The sequence below is a fragment of the Bos taurus genome, chromosome 1 (genome assembly GCF_002263795.3).
Source record: "Bos taurus isolate L1 Dominette 01449 registration number 42190680 breed Hereford chromosome 1, ARS-UCD2.0, whole genome shotgun sequence".
Taxonomy (NCBI): Eukaryota; Metazoa; Chordata; class Mammalia; order Artiodactyla; family Bovidae; genus Bos; species Bos taurus.
The window spans coordinates 86,179,017-86,198,808 of record NC_037328.1 but is presented as its reverse complement, the minus strand read 5'-3'; positions in this window follow the sequence as shown (position 1 = coordinate 86,198,808).

Here is a 19,792-nt window from a genome sequence, read left to right as displayed (position 1 = left end):
AGGTCTCACCTGATGCAGGTCCTTTCTGTAGTAATACTGAGGTCTCACATGATGTCATCATTAGTCAAGTTATGGGAAAAGTCTTCCTGAAAGCCAGGTGCAAAGGAATGAAACTGGATAGGTCCTCAAGAGTTTACCATGTCATTGCCAACTTGGATCTGAATGCATTTAACTCAAATTGTCCCTACATAGATGCAGAGAGGTGTCAAGTCACACAACCAGTTTATATACCCCTTTACACCTGCATATGAATGTGTTTATCAGATCCTGTCCAAAAAAGCATATTTTGATGAGAAGGAAAAGAAAGTATCTTCAGGCCTAAGAATCCTGGGGACACACTATCAAGAAAGAGAAAAGGGTGGAAGGCGGAAGATACACAGGAAGAACATTATTTCTTCACAGGTGGGCCTGAAACAGGTTGTGGATGTGTTGCTAGATTCAAAAGTACAAAGCAAAGTATCACTTGTTCTAGGATGTGCTCTGAAAAACTCCCTGACTATTCCGTTTCCAAATGAATCTGGATTCTCTGCACTGCCTGGTTGAGATTGCCTTCCTTTGCTTCACTTTTACTCTAGATGGCAGCAACAGAACAAACTAGAGGAGAAAAACTATTTTCAATGAAATTTGTTCTCTGACTACTAGATAAAAAATAGTCTCAAAATGTTATTTGAAATAAAATATGCCCTTTCAATTTTTTTCCAGTATAGATATACATCAACAGTATTTCAAATAATTAAGTCAAGGTACAGATGTCTTTGCAATTATTCAACTTAGGCCACTGATCAAATGATATTTGTAGAGAAGTTTTATTATAATAACAATATCTCTGCGAAGACTCATTGCTTATGTGCACAGGTTTATATTTAGAAGCTGAAATATCAAGGTCAAATATTAAGTATACTTTTTAAATTAAGGAAATTTCATCCAATAAAGGGCCAGATAGTCAGACAGACAATAGACAAAAATTCTCTGGCTGAATAGAGAAATAAAATTTTGCTATTTCTTTAATAAATTTATGTTTTTAAAGTCATTTCAAATAAACATCCCTATGTGAAACTGGTTTATATGTATATGTCCAACTGTTTTTGTGACCCCATGGGCAGTAGCCTGCAACAGGCTCCTCATCCATGGGATTTTCTAGGCAAGAGTACTGGAGTGGGTTGCCATTTCCTTCTCCAGGGAATCTTCCCAACCAGGGATTGAACCCAGGCCTCCAGCATTGTAGACAGACACCTTACCATCTGAGCCACCAGGGAAATCCTTTATATATATATATATATATATATATATATATATATATATATAAAACACAGTTTACAAGTATTTTAAAAGAATTAATTTTGTTTAAAAATGACATTTGCCATCACTCTCTCTAAGCTAAAAGAATTTATGATCCCAGAACAGTTTGTAGGTGAGACTGAAGAAACACCAGAAACATTATTTTTTTTAAAAAAGATCTGAAAATAAGCCAAGAGATTAAAATAAAGATGAAAGTTGTAGTAATTTTCAAAAGGGGATTTCAAGAACACGTTATATTGGTTGACACTATACTCTCACACAATCCAAGGCTGGATTGAGCAGAGGATACCCAAGGGGTGGGATATACAATTGTCCAGGTTATGTGTCACATGGCTCTAGAAGCTGCAATTTACTGCTCTATAGTCATAGGTATATGTATTGGTTAGGTTGATTTTCTAAAGTATCTTGGAGAAGGGCCATTTGTTTGTAATTTACACAGAAGTGTCGTTTGGATGAGCAGTGGACCTATTAGCATGAGTCAGAAGGGCCTCATCAAATTAAAACTCTGTGAAAGTCACATTTCTTTTTGTTCTAGAATTATTGGCTTGATAAATCAGAATTAATTAATCTGATTCTTTAGATTACCATTGTTAAGTCATCTTTTAACAAGATCAACGAAGAGACAACATTGGTTGTGTCAAAGCTCTATAGTGGAGGTTTTAGTTGGATTTTGTAGCTCAGTCATTCACTCATAGGTTCTGCTTGTGTTTGGGTGAACTGGAAAGTAGTGTAGCATCATATAAGCAGAAGCTTTATTTTTTAATTTATTTTGATCTGATCACAGCATTTAAAATATCTACATGAGGAAAAAATTCACAATGTAAATAAAGATAATGCCCAAAGAAGTTTATCATAATGTGATTTAGAATAGTGAACAAACTGGAAACGATGTACAAAAGAGGAATGGTTAATTATAGCATATACTAAGAGTTCAATAATCAAATATTTATCAAGACTTTACTAACATGCCAGGCATTTTGATAGAAAATTCAGCACTAAAAACAAAAAAAAAGAAAGAAAGATTCAGCACTGAACGTGATCAATATGGAAATTGACTTTCCTATAATAACAATTTGGGCTTCCCTGGTAGCTCAACTGGTGAAGTATCTGCCTGCAATACAGGAGACTCTAGTTTAATTCAAAGATCTCCTGGAGAAGGGATAGGCTACCCACTCCAGTATTCTTGGGCTTCCCTGGTGGCTCATATGGTAAAGAATCAACCTGCAATGTGGGAGGCCTGGGTTCCATCCCTGGATCAGGAAGATCTGGAGGAGGGCATGCAACCTACTCCAGTATTCTCGCCTGGAGAATCCCATGGACAGAAGAGCCTGGCCGACTACAGTCCATGGGGTCGCAAAGAGTTGGACACGACTGAGCAACTAAACACACACACAATAATAATGATTTAATGTAAAGTTTTTAAAAAGCAAGAATAAAACCTTTATAATACTATAATGCTTTACAATGCTATAAAGCCTTTATTACAGTATCCACTATATAATTTATATACCTAATATATAGACAAAACTTTTAGGAGAAAACACGTCAAATGTTAATAATTGTTATCTCTAAGTGATGGTAACACAATAATTTTTCAACAATTTCTGTATTTTCTACAGATATGTTACTGTTAAAATTTTTTTTAATTATATAAAATGGCACAGGACCAAAGGTAGGCTACCAGAAAAAGAGAATGCTATCTAATGATATACTCAGAAGCCAGGATCACTTCACAGCAAGGAAAATCCCCAAGTATATAAAGACAAATCACACTGTCTTTTGTATGTGTTTTGATTTCGATTGCAAGTCTTTCCAAAGGCTGCTTCCTCCTCAGCCTTAGGAAGATGGTGGAGGGGAGAGAGGTGAGGAATACTGACAGCAAATTTCAGCCAGATTACACAAGGGGGTGCACAGATCCTATTTCCAAATGCTTCCCTTTGTCTTCCAGGAAAGAGAACAAACAAACAAAACTCAGACATTTGATTTGGTGACTAGTTTTAATAGGTTTATTTATACAGTCCACCACTGTTTTCTAACCTGAGAGATCTTTGAAGGGATGAAACTTTGTATAAACCACCTCCACTCCCTCCATATTTGTTTCATAAGAAAAAAAATATTGCAGGAAAATAAGCAGCTTTTTAAAGCACAATTTGTAAAACTGGAGACAGCCTAAATGGCCAAGAATAAGGGTTGTTAAATGAATTATGGTAATCATAAACAAATTAGAAAGTAACCATTAAAAATGATGTTGACATGGAAGGACATTAAAAAGCAATTTTTAAAAACCAATTTATACAATAATGTGTACAATATGATCTAATTTTTATATAAATACATAGTAGGCATAACAGAAAAACCTAGAAAGATGCTAAAAATAGTAATAGATGCTAAAATTAATAGATGCTAAAATATTATCCTTAAGAAATGAGTGAGTGAGTGACTGAGTGAAAGTTGCTCAGTCGTGTCTGGCTCTTTACGACCCCATGGACTGTACCCTGACAGGCTCCTCCTTCCATGGAATTCTCCAGACAAGTATACTGGAGTGGGTTGCCATTTCCTTCTCCAGGGGATCTTCCTGACCCAGGGATCGAACCCAGGTCTCCTGCATCTTTACCATCTGAGCCACCAGGGAAGCCTTAAGAAGAGAGTGACAGTTTTTTTCATTGCCTTCTTTCTGCATGTGTACATTTGAGCATTTTTGTCTATAATAAATAAAGATTTGTTTTTAAAAACAAGAATAAATGAGTCCAAATTCTTTGAAATTTCCTTTCCAAATAAAAATGAATACCTCTTCTTATGTCCTTTGTTAATTAAATATATATGGAGATTACTACAAATTATTCAGAGATACGGTGACAATGCTGGTGTATTTGCTGAAGACACTTTATGACCGTTGTTTTCGTATAACTTTATGACCCTTTAACTCTCAGAGTTTGAATAAGTCACCCTATAGGTATATTCTTAAATTTTTCCCAGGAAGTTTTTAGATTACTTTGTAGCTTTCCCCCTTTTGTCATCAGTCTGCTTTCAATCCAAAAGATCCTAAGCCTTGTCTCTACCAATGTGCTAAGATGCAATGCTGGCCCAAAATTCTGAGATTCCTCAGGCTGCATGAGGGTTACAGTGAGGCCAGGGTTTACTCCAAAACCCATGTGAATCACAGAAAGTCTTTGTGAGACCCAGTTTGAGCTGATGGCTCAGGTGACTTTAAGGCTACACATCCATTAGCAGGAACCATCCATGAAATAGTGACATGACACCTTACTGTCATGACACCTTTTGATGTATCTTTTGAGACTGACTCCTGGCACTATTAGGATAAGATAGTATTTTTCAAATCACTACTGTACATGTAAAACCACCAACTATACTGCCTTGAGAATTCCTTGGATTAGAAGTGACAAATACCCACTCCAATAACAAGTAAAAATGGAAAATATTCTAAATTAATCTAAGGGTGGTATCTCCCGGGACTTAGAGCACAGGGACCAGCCAAGCCCGACACAGGACCAGAGCCAGAGCTGAAAAGTGGAGACAGCTCTTTCTCTCTTTTTCTTTTTCCTTCTCTTCCTCTTTCATGCTATTCAATTGCATATTTCTGTTTCTTTGTGCACATCTATATCATTTGTCTCACACTGCAGAAGGGTTTATTCTGTTGTCCATAAACAGAGCCAAAGACAGTCACCCTCAATGGCCCTGTGTTCTCTCAAGTCTAGCAGCAATTAATTAGCGCTAGTCCAAATTCCCAAGGGATAGATTCTGACTTTTATAAATGAATAAATTTTTTTCTCCTCAGTCAGGTGTCTACTCAAGCTCAATCAATTATGGTCAGGAAGGGCTGAAAATGGTCCATCCATGTGGATTAGGGAAGAGGAATGTAGTTTGGGTAGATCCCTCCATGAGAATCTGCTAGCTTTCCTTCCTTCAGAGAACTTAGCAAGTTTTTCTCTTTAATGACATACTCTGACTAAACAGGCAAGAAAGAAGGAGCTCTCAGTAACTCAAATCCACATACCACAGGTATTATGATGAAACTTCCAATGACACCCTCAACCATAGTTTCTCCCATACCTGTTTCATATTTTCTTAATTCTATTGACAACTTCCAAGGAACTTGGAAAATATTCCTTACCTGTTATCTTCCAGATTTTAAATTCTATGATAAAACACTTATGAGAAGGTCATGCATCACCCATCTGAAGAGCAAAATATTTATTCTTTTGTTTTTTATCCATTCTTTCATATAACAAACATTTATTGCATTGCTACTATATGTCAAGGCCTGTGCTCAGTGCTGTGGGAAGCAATAAGCCACAGACCTTATTACCAGGCATTCATGATGTACTGAGAGAGTCTAAGAGATAAAAGAATAATTATGTGATAGGACACAGTGATACAGAAGAATATACGAAGTGAGTTGAATGCAGAGAGAAGGATCTAAATTATCTTTGGGGAAATCAAGAAAAGCATCAGAGAGATTATACTCCATTTGGGTGCCAAAAGAATAAGACTTTTCCTGATGGAGATCAAGTAGAAGATTCCCAGCTAAAATAACAAAAATAATAAATAGCTACCATACACTTGTTGGGCTTCTCAGGTGGCACAGTGGTAAAGAATCTGTCTGCCAATGCAGGAGACATAGATATGTGCTCTGATCCTTGGGTTGGGAAGATGCCCTGGAGTAGGAAACAGCAAACCACTCCAGTATTCTTGCCTGGAAAATTCCATGGACAAAGAAGCTTGGCAGGCTACAGTCCATGAGATCACAGAGAGTCAGACATGACTGAGCGACTGAGCACACATGCACCATATACTTAGCATTTACTGCATGTGGATACTCTATCACATGCCATACTTGGATTATCTTGTTAAACCTTGCAGCCCAGCTGCAAGATCTGTCTGTCACTCCACTATGCAAATATATCTCAGAATCGGTCACTCAGAACACAAGATCCCCAGGAGGATAGAACTATGCACACAGAGGAACTTTAATAAATGCCAATAAACTAAAAATATCCCGTGTTAGTGTGTCTGAGGAAACAAACATTTTTATACAGTGTTGGTGGAAAGTACAACTTCCTGTAGGACAATTTGTCAACATGCACCAAAATTCACGCTTAGAAATTTACTTTAAGGAAATAATTGAGAATTTAGACAAAGTTAAAACTACAAAGATGTGCATGATGATATTGTACATAATAACAGTCTAAAATGTTGAACAATGTTGTCATAAAAAATTATATTCTGGGACTTCCCTGTTGTTCTAGTGGTTAAGATTTTGCGCTTCCACTTCAGGAGGCACAAATTCAATCCCTGGTTCAGGAAATAAGATTCCACATGCTGAGTAGCAAAGCCAAAATAAACAAGAGAGAAGAAAAAGATGGTAAAAAATGATGTTGTAGAAGTATATTTATTTAAAAAAAAAAAAAGAAGTATATTTATTGAATTGAAAGATGTCCATGACCAGTCTTCAAAAATCAATATAAAAGCAATATGAAGTTTTTTTTAATTTCATATGTGCATATATACAAATATAAGGGTATATAAATTTAAAATATACGTATATTTTAAATGTGCATATATACCTACAGATGTGTATGTCTTTATATATTTTAGTATATATGTGAAATATTTAATATAAATACCATATATATATATATACACATGCACACACACACACAGTTATATGAAATGCTAGAAAGGTATACACTAAAATTTATCAACGATTTCTCTGGCTAAGAATTTGGCAATTAGATACTTTCCTTTGTTTTCTTTTTCTTTTTTAATTGTTCTATATAAAGCTCTTATTACTTTTGAAAGCTAAAAATGAGACCATAAAATGCCATTTATTGATGACAATTAATAATTAAATCACATTTAAATTCACCAAGTTGAGAATAAGATCTCAAGGTGTGACCTACACTCAACATAAACTTACTTAGTATTTATGTAACAGTGGTATCTCTGAAAGTTGTGGTAAAAATTTGCATTTTCAAACAATATTTTCATGGACATTATGTGCATATGCAAATTATCTCTTATCTCAAAGAAGCTGAACAATCCAAAAAAGGGACATTCCCATTCTGCCAATACTATAAGGTTTAGTAAATCACTTACCCTCTCTGAGCTTCTGATTGATTATTTACAAAACAAAAGAAACAATTACTTCTCTTACTAGTGTTCTTACAAGTGAATGAATGTACCTGTGCATACTTTACAAAGTTTTATACTGATATTCAGGGGAATTTTAATAAGGTCAGATTTTATGTCCTTAAGTTCTCCTATTGGAAATTTTTATGAATCTACAAAAGATCAATAACTTTATAGGTCACAATGTTATGAGCAGTATGCTCTTTGTTATTCAATCATGTGCAATCCATGAGTCATTGCCAACCCCGGAAAATTGTGATATTCTCATTAATAGGTCTGGACATTGCTATTATTACTATTATATTTTTGACTGCACCGGGTCTTTGTTGTTGTACGTGGGCTTTCTCTAGGTGCATTGAGCAGGGACTACTGTCTCGTTGCTGTGCACGGGTTTCTCATTGCAGTGGCTTCTCTTGTTGCAGAGTACAGCCTCTTGGGTGCACAGGCTTCAGTAGTTGTGGTGCACGGGCCTAGTTGCCCTGTGGCATGTGGAATCTTCCTGGATCAGGGACCAAACCCATGTCTCTTGCATTGGCAAGTGGATTCTTAATCACTGGACCACCAGGGAAGTCCACTTTGGAGCTCTACCATAAATTTGTCCTGCTAGTAGAAAGCTTTTGTGAACTGATTCAAGCTTCCTAATGCTTTTGACTGTAGAATTCTACAGCAGGATGCTAAGCCTAACAAAACAGCTAATAATAATGTTAATGCTAATTTTAACTCCCTGGTCTTTTTGCAATCTTTTGTCCAAGGATTCAAACTAAAGAGTTATTCTTCTTCCTAGTGTAGTCAAAAGCCAGTTATTTCAGTCATTGGAATACCTTTTCCATTCTAGCTTCTTATGCCTTCCTTAATCTAAGAAACCAATGTTAAACATGCTGAATATGAGATCTGATTTAACCCATATTTCATCTGTTGAATTCTATCTCTGTCTCTTATGGCTTCATTAGACACCTGTCCTCTGTACATTATTGGAAACGACAGTGCAATGCAATAAGACATTGGAGTCTTTAGCTATGTGTGAGCTTAGTAGTGTCCAACTCTTTGCAACCCCATGAACTGTAGCCCACCAGGCTCCTCTGTTCATGAGGATTTTTCAGGTGAGAATACTGGAGTAGGTTGCCATGCCTTCCTCCAGGGGATCTTCTCAACCCAGGCATCAAAACCAGGTCTCTCACATTGCAAGTGGATTCTTCACTGTCTGAGCCACCAAGTCTTTAGCTATATAAAAGCTTTTTCTTATATATATATATAGAGAGAGAGAGAGAGTTTTGTTTTGTTTTTACTTTTCACAAGCAGAGTCCTTTCCTCAGGTCAGCTTTTGACAAATACTCATAAAATCATATTGGCAATGCTGGTAAGCACACTCTCTTGGAGAAACCAAGGAGATCCTAATTTTGGAATCCTGAAATCTTTTGGCATCTCTGAACTTGAAAGATGATCTGGGTGGTGAATTTATAACAGTGTGTTCTAATCTTCTTTGGGTCTATGACACCATTATGAATGTACTAGGACACATCTGAAGGGTGTTTCCCTTCCCTACCCAGCCAGTTCTCCGCCAGCCCAGACAACTGTTTTGATACTACTTTCTGCCTTTAACACTAACCAGGGTGGATAATGAAAAAAGCAATGCAAAGGGAAGCTGAACTCAAATTGTTCTTTGACTATTAAACTGTATTTCTACACAGTATGCATTAACTATACTTCAATTAAAAAAAAATTAAAGACTGAATCTTAAAAAAGAAACTACATTTCAATAGCCACAGCACTCAATGCCTTTTACCATAATTGCTTATTTAATTGTAATTTGTTATATTTGCTTTCCCTTTAGACCATAAGTTCTGGTGATGCTTGCCTACTATTTAACTTAGTGCTCATTAAAAGTAGGTGATGAATGATAATTTATTAAATGAATGAACCACCTCTCCCAATCCTGATTCCCATTTTCAACAACAAAATTAACTAGTCAAGAGGGAGGTAATCAAGAGGAGGGATATGTGAATCAATACAAGAAAATACAGTCCACCAGTGCGAGGCTATGTGACTCAGTCCCAGTATCACCCACAATAAAGATGTTTCCACAATGACATATGGGTGACAGTGAAGTAAAATGTTAAAATAAGTTATGCTGGATCAACGGCAAGGAATTCCATTACACTTTTTGTTATTTTAAAATCAAACAGCTGCTGCCACCTTTTGTTATCAATAATCTTGCCTCTAGCATTTGCTCCTTCCTCTACATAATAACTAAGGCATATTGAAGGCATATAGGTGATGAAAGTGTCTTATGCACTTTATATAAATGCATTATCACTTTAATCTTGACAGTATCATAAGGTAGATATACTTATTAAGCCCAGTCTATAAATTAGAAAAGAAAGCAATAAGGTAAAAATCAATTGTTTAAGGTTCCAAAATATGTAAGAGATAGAGCTAGAATTCAAATCTGCTTCTATTTGAAACCAGGTTAAAACTCAAGATTACCAGGTTTATTTTAATTTAAATCCATTATATTCAAAGAATACACCTTGTATGATTTCAATTATAACTCAGGATATTGTCTATCTTAGTCAATGTTCTTGGTGCACTTAAAGAAAATGTATACTCTGCTGCTGTTGGGTGGAATTCACCATGAATGTTAATTAAATCCAGTTGCTTGATGGTGTTTTTTAGCTTTAGATTTTTGTTAATTTTCTCTAACCTGTTCTACCAATTATTTTTCTGCTCTACCAACATTTCTTATATTCTTGCATACAGTGTCAGAAACGCTGATGAATCATTTAACATTTATTGCTCGAATAATCTATAGATGGTGACTGCAGCCATGAAATTAAAAGATACTTGCTTCTTGGAGGAAAATCTATGATCAACATGAAGTGAAAGGAAGTGAAGTTGCTCAGTCGTGTCCGACTCTTTGCGACCCCATGGACTGTAGCCTACCAGGCTTTTCTGTCCATGGGATTTTCCAGGCAAGAGTACTGGAGTGGGTTGCCATTTCCTTCTCCAGGGGATCTTCCCGACCCAGGGATCGAACCTGGGTCTCCTGCATTGCAGGCAGACACTTTACCCATAGACAGCATATTAAAAAGCAGAGACATTACTTTTCCAACAAAAGTCCATCTAGTCAAAGCTATGGTTTTTCCATCCATCCAGTCATGTATGGATGTGAGAGTTGGACTATAAAGAAAGCTGAGTGCCAAAGTATAGATGCTTTTGAACTGTGGTGTTGGAGAAGACTCTTTTGAGAGTCCCTCGGACAGCAAGGAGATCCAACCAGTCTATCCTAAAGGAAATAAGTCCTGAATATTCATTGGAAGGACTGATGTTGAAGCTGAAACTCCAATACTTTGGCCACCTGATGCGAAGAACTGACTCATTTGAAAAGACTCTGATGCTGGGATAGATTGAAGGCAGGAGGAGAGGGGGACGACAGAGGATGAGATGGTTGGATGGCATCACCAACTTGGTGGACACAAGTTTGAGTAAGCTCCAGGAGTTGGTGATGGACAGGGAAGCCTGACATGAAGCCCATGGGGTTGCAAAGAGTTGGCCACAACCGAACAACTGAACTGAACTGATAGGTATTATTATTGTCTCCATTTTACGGAGGGAAAAACTGAGGCTAAAGGTTGTTTTACTTGTCCATAGTCACAGTGTAAGTAAGTACAGCAGGTCTGGGATTTGAATCCTGTCTTATACTCTTAAACTTCCTGCTCCTCGTCAATATCCTACAATGACTGCCCTGTGGAAATGCTTGAGATCAAGTCTTTTAATAGCAATGGAATATTTATTAAAGACAAATATTTCTTTCTTTAATAAATTGCATATTGTAGGAAGACTTTTTGAAGGAGGACAGATGAATTGAAAATCCAAGGTATTTTAGTCTTTTAAATAAGGGCCCAAGAGCTTACATCTTTGGTCTGAGGCTTAAATACAGCTTTTTTTTTTTTTTTCAAAGAGAAAATAGCAAAACATTCTGGAGATTGGCAGCATTCCATTGAAGGTCCTAAGGTCTGCATTTCCAACATTAATGCAGGGCATTCTGACCTTGCTCTGAAACACTGGACAGGATGGGAAGCAAGGGCTGCAAAGCTGCACTTTGTAAAAATGGGATGGAACAAGCCAGAGTCTTGAAAGAGAACTAAGCAAATACTGAGGTCAAGAAACCTATATAAGTGTTATTCCAAATTCAATTCAACACCTGGAAATCAAGTTCTTATTACTTAAGACCAACAATGATCTTACACTTCTTGAGGCCAATTTATCCAACGAATAAAGTGCCATAAGCACCAAGGACACAGGCTTTCATTATTGGATGATTCACCTGTGATGAAAGAAAAGTTCTGAAGAATTGGGGCTACTTTCCTTTCCCCAGAAAAAATTAGATTTCATTTCAGAAACTGTACTTTCTCTGTTAAAGGGACTGTATTGAATTTGAACATATTAAACATGAATCATTAGATAAAATTATTTTCACCTTTCTGGAAGGTAGTATAACTATAGTCTGCAATTATTTTATGCCTTTTCTGATAGCACATAGAACTTATTATTTATTTAAAATTATAAATAAATGAAATGTAAAAAAAAATCTTGAATAATTTTCAATAATTATATTATTAATTATAACACTGATTATGCTATTCTGAAACTACTTTTTACAATTTAGGATAGACAAAAGTAATTAAGTTTATACCATTAAGAAACAAAGTTTTCACAATAGTAAAAAAATGGAATGAATAAAAAATCAAAGAAGTAATCTTAAATTTATAATATCATGAACTTGTCTTTTCTTTTAAATAATATTTACATACTTCCCAATTCTGAGCAAGCTTAGAAACAATGACCAATGAAGTGGCAGTAAATGTTCCTAAAATCCAGATTGTGGTCTCTAAGCACCATTTCCCAATACTGGGCTCCTTGGATAAATGGATGGTTTGAATTCTGGAGCAAGAGATATCTAAGGTGATCCCAAAACATCTTATCATACCAGAAAACAGTGAGGTTAACAAAGACTATTGAGGTTTGTCAAAAGGATTCAAGGGCCAAACTGATGATACTTCTACAAGTCAAAAAATAGTACCATTTGAGCATCAATAAAGATACAATGGATCAAAACATATAAAAACATTTTTAAAAGTTCATTCATCACCCATGGACTATAACACAGAATCAGTGCTGAAAGCTGATAAATAAAAAGAAAGAATATTTTGCCTTTCCCATATGAAATGTACTGCTGGGTTACCAAAAGTTTCTCTTCATAGAAGCGTTTCAGCCAATAAGTGAAGAAACAATGATATAATATTAATGCTTTGTAACCACTAATGGCATAATGGACCTATTCTAAACAATAACCAGCTATCAACATCACAAAAAGGGGAGATAATCAGACTTATGTGCTTCCTGGTGGAAGTGCCAATACTTCCCATGAAGTAGCCTTATAAAAAAGCAATCCTGAACATAAGCAAGCCAAGTCTTAAGATCTAACTATTAAACTTTATAAGAAGTACAGGGCACAAAGTGTAACTATAAGGTCAATGACTGTTTCTTCAACAAATATATTTCTAGGGAAAGAGAAGGAGAAGAAGGAATAGAAGAATTGAAAGATGCTTAGGAGGCATATAAGCAACCGCTATATGTGGACTTTATTTGGATTCTGATGTAAATCAACATAAAAAAAGAAAAATAATTATGAGTCACTAATATTTTGATATTTTTAAAAAGAGTCCTTAATTTTTTAGAGATGCATACAAAAATATGTATGCTTAAAATACTATGGCAATGTTCACCATATTAACAAAGTAAAAGATAAAAATCTTATGATGATAGATGCAGAAAAAGCTTTCCACAAAATTCAGCACCCATTTATGATAAAAACTCATCAGAAAAGGGCATAAAAGCAACCTACCTCAACATAATAAAGGCCATATATGGTAAGAGTAAGGGAGCTTCCCTGATGGCTCAGAGGGTAAAGCGTCTGCTTGCAATGCGGGAGACCTGGCTTCAATCCCTGGGTCGGGAAGATCCCCTGGAGAAGGAAATGGCAACGCACTCCAGTACTCTTGCCTGGAAAATCCCATGGACAGAGAAGCCTGGTAGGCTACAGTCCATGGGGTCGCAAAGAGTTGGACACAACTGAGCGACTGCACTTTCTTTTACTTCACTTTATGATAAGAGTGAAAGTGAAAGTCCCTCAGTTGTGTTTGACTCTTTGCGACCCCATGGACTATACAGTCCATGGATTCTCCAGGCCAGAATACTGGAATGGGTAGCCTTTCTCTTCTCCAGGCGATCTTCCCAACCCAGGATTGAATCCAGGTCTCCCGCATTGCAGGCAGATTCTTTACCAGCTGAGCCACAAGGGAAGCCCCCATATATGATAAACCCACAGCAAAAATTATTCTCAATGATGTAAAACTGAAAGAATTTCCATGAAGGTCAGGAACAGGACAAGGATACCCACACTTGCCACTATCATTTAACATAGTTTTGAAAGTCCTAGCCATGGCAATCAGGGCAGAAAGAGAAATAAAAGGAATCCAGATTGGAAAATAAGAAGTAAAACTCTTGTTGTTTACAGATGGCATGATACTATACACAGAAAACCCTAAAGATACTATCAGAAAATTACTAGAGCTATTCAATGAATTTAGTAAAGTTGCAGGATAGTGTATAGGAATCCTTTGTATTTCTATACACTAACAATGAAAAACCAGAAAGAAAAATTAAGGAATCAATCTCATGCATGACTGCAACAAAAGGATAAAAATACGTAAGAATACACCTACCTAAGGAGACAAAACTGGTCTTCCCTGGTGGCTCAGATGATAAAGATTCTGATTGCAATGTAGGAGACCCAGTTTCAACCCCTGGGTTGGGAAGATCCCCTGGAGAAAGAAATGGCAATCCACTCTAGTATTCTTGCCTGGAAAATCCCATGGACAGAGGAGCCTGGCAGGCTACAGTCCATAGGGTCTCACAGAGTCATATATGACTGAGTGACTAACGCTTTCAAGGAGACAGAAGAGCTGTATACAGAAAACTCTAAGACACTGATGAAAGAACTCAAAGATGACATAAACAGATGGAGAGATATACCATGTTCTTGGACTGGAAGAATCAACATTGTGAAAGTGACTATACTACCCAAAGCAAGCTACAGATTCAATGCAGTCTGTATCAAATTACCAATGGCATTTTTCATGGAACTAGAACAAAAAAATCTCACAATTCACATGGAAAAACAAAAGACCTGAATAGTCAAAGCAACCTTGAGAAAGAAGAATGGAGCTGGAGGAATCAATTTTCCTGACTTCAGACTATACTGCAAGCCTATATTACAAAGCTATAGTCATCAAGACAGTATGGTACTGGCACAAAAACAGAAATATCGACCACTGGAACAAGATAGAAAGCCAGAGATAAACCCGCACACCTATGGGCACCTTATCTTTGACAAAGGAGGCAAGACTATAAGTGATGCTGGGAAAACTGGACAGCTATGTAAAAGAATAAAATTAGAACACTTCCTAACACCATATGCAAAGATAAACTCAAAATGGATTAAAGACCTAACACCATACACAAAGATAAACTCAAAGTGGATTAAAGACCTAAAAACTCAAAATGTCTAAGAGACATGCAAAAGAAGATAATAAATAGTCAGACAGGTATAAGGTTTGATTCTCTGAAGAAACATGTGAACTAGAGATGTATATTTAGGATTTATCAACTTCCCTGGTGGCTCAGAGGTAAAGAATCTGCCTGCGATGCAGAAGATGTGTGTTTGAGAGCTGAGTTCCATCCCTGAATTCCATCCCTCCAATTCCAGCCCTGGAGAAGGAAATTGCAACCCACTCCTGGGAAACCCCATGAACAGAGAAGCCTGGTGGGCTGCAGTCCATGGGGTCATGAGTCAGATGTGACTTAGTGACCACCACCATTTAGGATTTATTGGCAAAAGGGTGGGAATGGGCTTCCCAGGTGGCTCAGTGGTATAAAATCTGCCTGCCAATGCATGAGATGCGAGTTTGAGACAATTCCCTGGAATAGGAAATAGCACCCCACTCCAATATCCTTGCCTGGAAAATTCCCTGGACAGAGATGCCTGGAGGGTTACAGTCTGTGGGGTTGCAAAGAGTCTGGGGTGACTAAGTGACTGAGCATGCATTTACAGGAATTGATAAAATTACTTAGGGAGAGAATGTATTACAGAATAAAAGCAAATTAAAGCTTACTGAATGCCTATTATATACCAGGCACTATTTTAAATTCTTTATATACATTCACATAATCCTCACCATAACCCCAAGAAGTAGATATTACTATTATCTCATTTTCATATATTAGAAAACTGAGGCACATAGGGTGTAAGTCTTATCTGCAGTGAGTTTAAGCACTGTAACCAGGATTCATATCCTTGGAAGTCTGACTCTGTGTAAGAATAGAATATCCCAGGGCTATGACCTAAAGAGCTCTGATATCTGGTAGAGTATAAGCCAAAAAGGGACTCTGAGAAAAGAGCCAAAGAGGTAATCAAGAAATAGTTGAGTCAATAGTATCAATATAAACCAACAGATATTAAAAAGAGAGAGAAGCATGTTCAAGAAAGGGAGTGGCCAATGGTTTTGAATGGTGCTAAGAAGTCAAGGAAGATGCATGCTGAAATTAATTCTATCACTGGTGGCCAGCTCAGCTCTATCTCACATTAGTTTATTTTCATCAAGATACTTCTCAACAGTATGGTGTGATTCCAGTGTGATTCTAACTTGATGAATAATAAGGAAATAATAACTTCTACCATTATACATATACATATAATAGCTTCCCTGATGGCTCAGATGGTAAAGCGTTAGCCTGCAATGTGGGAGACCCGGGTTCGATCCCTGCATTAGGAAGATCCCCTGGAGAAGGAAATGGCAACCCACTCCAGTACTTTTGCCTGGAAAGTCCCATGAACGGAGGAGCCTGGTAGGCTACAGTTCGTGGGGTCGCAAAGAGTCAGACCCCACTGAGCGACTGCACTTTTCCTTTCCTTATAATAGCTTCTGCTGTAACATATCTTTCCTTAAAATACATGAAATACATAAATCCAGACACTCAAAATATAATTTAGAAAGGATTTTTCTGTGACTAACAATAGAATTCCTTACTGAAATGATTCATCTTATGATTCTTTTATATGGGGATTTTTCCTAATACATTTAAAATATGATTCAATTTTCAAATCTGTTGGATATGAAAATTTAAAGACACATTTGAAGTGCAACCTGCACTATGATTTTTTATATATTTTAGTGTTTGCTAGACTAGGAAGAATTTTCAAGAAGAAGGAAGCTTAAAATCTGTCGAATAAAAATGATTAGATTTTCCTACTGCTCAAAGATGATCTTTAAATTTTCAAATCTTGTTTTCAGTTTCAGTGAATAAATTGTTAGTATTTATGTTCTTGGGTTCTTAGGGAGAATCTTCACATTCTCAGGAATTTATTTGTCCTATGGATTATGAACTCCATTTTCATCTGCACATATGCAGTTCTTGAGGAATTTCCAAGCACCAGGTACATTATACATGGTGAAAAATGAGTCAAAGATCTTCCTTTCAAATAATCTGATTGTAATCATTAGCATAATATTAGCTTATGTTTTTCACTTCAGTGAAAGAAACTTGTACCACAGAGCATTTTTCGGGCTTGAATTTTTAAAACCTTAATAACAATTCTAGAAAAAGGAAGATGATTACTTTCTCATCTACATTTAAGTGTTGGCCTAAAGATAAAATTCAATTATTAACCAGTTAGCTCTAACCTGGAAAAAAAATAGGAAGAAATTGTTGCTGTGCTTGACATGAACTGCATTATCTGAGGAAGCCTATGGAAAGTAAATATACTATTAATACTTCTCTTCCCCCATATCCACTATAAAAGAAAAGGAAATAATAGATATATTGAAGTTTTCAACTACAGGACCAAAGCAGGCTCAGAATCCATCACATATTAATATTGAACTCTAGTCCAGTGGTTTTCTGGACAGAGAAATGCAATCTGCATGCTCCTGGGGTCTCCAAGACACAGGAAGTGTGCAAAGCCAAAAATACTTTCGTAATAAAACACCCCAATACAAAATGAAAAGTTTAAGTTTGAAAAGAAACCTAAGATGCTATTTTTGTTCTTCATTATGTTAATATTTACTAGTGGTGCAAAAGCAATGGTGGGTAAAACTTTTGGTCCCTTGCTGCTGCTGCTGCTGCTAAGTCGCTTCAGTCGTGTCCAGCTCTGTGCGACCCCATAGACCGCAGCCCACCAGGCTCCCCCATCCCTGGGATTCTCCAGGCAAGAACACTGGAGTGGGTTGCCATTTCCTTCTCCAATGCATGAAAGCGAAAAGTGAAAGTGAAGTTGCTCAGTCATGTGAGACTCTTCAGGATCCCGTGGACTGCAGCCTACCAGGCTCCTCCGTCCATGGGATTTTCCAGGCAAGAGTACTGGAGTGGGGTGCCATTGCCTTCTCCGTTAGGAAGAATCAAAACAGTGACACCATACTACACTGGGAGTTACATTCTTCACCATTATGCACTCAAAATAAAAATATCAATAAAATGCTAGGTTCACTTAAGAATGTCTTTTACAGGGAATTTCCAGTAGTTCAAACTCTGCACTTTCACTGCCAAGGGTCTGTGTTCAATCCCTGGTTGCGGAACTAAGATCCTGCAAGCTGTATGGCACAGTCAAAAGAGCAAACAAAAATGTTTGAAACCTGAAAAGAATGTCCTTTATAAGGCAATAAAATGATTACTTTATTAAATTTATACATCTTATTAATGTTCTGTATAATGAAATGAGAAGTATGCCTGAAACCCTTCTGCTATATTCTGAAATAGGATATTGTCCCTAGGAAAAGCAATTTGCACAATTGAATAAAAAATGGAACCAGTTTACATTTTTATAAAACATCATTTTTACATGAAAAAAAAGACTGACAGACAAATGATGGATTATCAGATTGGGTATTTGGTACACTTTTCAACTTGTTTTAATTAACAAATAAGCCTGTCACTTCAAGGGAAACAACATATGGTATTTTTTTTGCCCCTGATAAAATTTGAGAGAAAACTAAAAATTTAGAAACCTTGAGTCTACCATGGCGAACTTTACAACTTCTTAACATTTAAAGTCTTATCCAATGAGATTCATGATGATATTAACAGAAAAATTTGGGGGTAATGTATAATGAATGGGTTAAAATTCAGAGTATCTGAATAAGTCAGGGAACAAATATTTTTCCAATGACCAATGAATAATATTACAAAATATGCAAAATAATATTACTAATCAGATCAGATCAGTCGCTCAGTCATGTCCAACTCTTTGCGACCCCATGAATCGCAGCACACAAGGCCTCTCTGTCCATCACCAACTCCCAGAGTTCACCCAGACTCACATCCATCGACCAGTGATGCCATCCAGCCATCTCATCCTCTTTCGTCCCCTTCTCCTCCTGCCCCCAACCTCTCCCAGCATCAGAGTCTTTTCCAATGAGTCAACTCTTCACATGAGGTGGCCAAAGTAATGGAGTTTCAGCTTCAGCATCATTCCTTCCAAAGAAATCCCAGGGCTGATCTCCTTCAGAATGGACTGGTTGGATCTCCTTGCAGTCCAAGGGACTCTCAAGAGTCTTCTCCAACACCACAGTTCAAAAGCATCAATTCTTCGGCGCTCAGCCTTCTTCACAGTCCAACTCTCACATCCATCATGACCACAGGAAAAACCATAGCTTTGACTAGATGAACCTTTGTTGGCAAAGTAATGTCTCTGCTTTTGAATATGCTATCTAGGTTGGTCATAACTTTCCTTCCAAGGAGTAAGCGTCTTTTAATTTCATGGCTGCAGTCACCATCTACAGTGATTTTGGAGCCCAGAAAAATAAAGTCTGACACTGTTTCCACTGTTTCCCCATCTATTTCCCATGAAGTGGTGGGACCGGATGCCATGATCTTCGTTTTCTGAAGGTTGAGCTTTAAGCCAACTTTTTCACTCTCCACTTTCACTTTCATCAAGAGGCTTTTGAGTTCCTCTTCACTTTCTGCCATAAGGGTGGTGTCATCTGCATATCTGAGGTTATTGATATTTCTCCCAGCAATCTTCATTCCAGCTTGTGTTTCTTCCAGTCCAGCAATTTTCATGATGTACTTTGCATATAAGTTAAATAAACAGGGTGACAATATACAGCCTTGACGAACTCCTTTTCCTATTTGGAACCAGTCTGTTGTTCCATGTCCAGTTCTAACTGTTGCTTCCTGACCTGCATACAAATTTCCCAAGAGGCAGATCAGGTGGTCTGGTATTCCC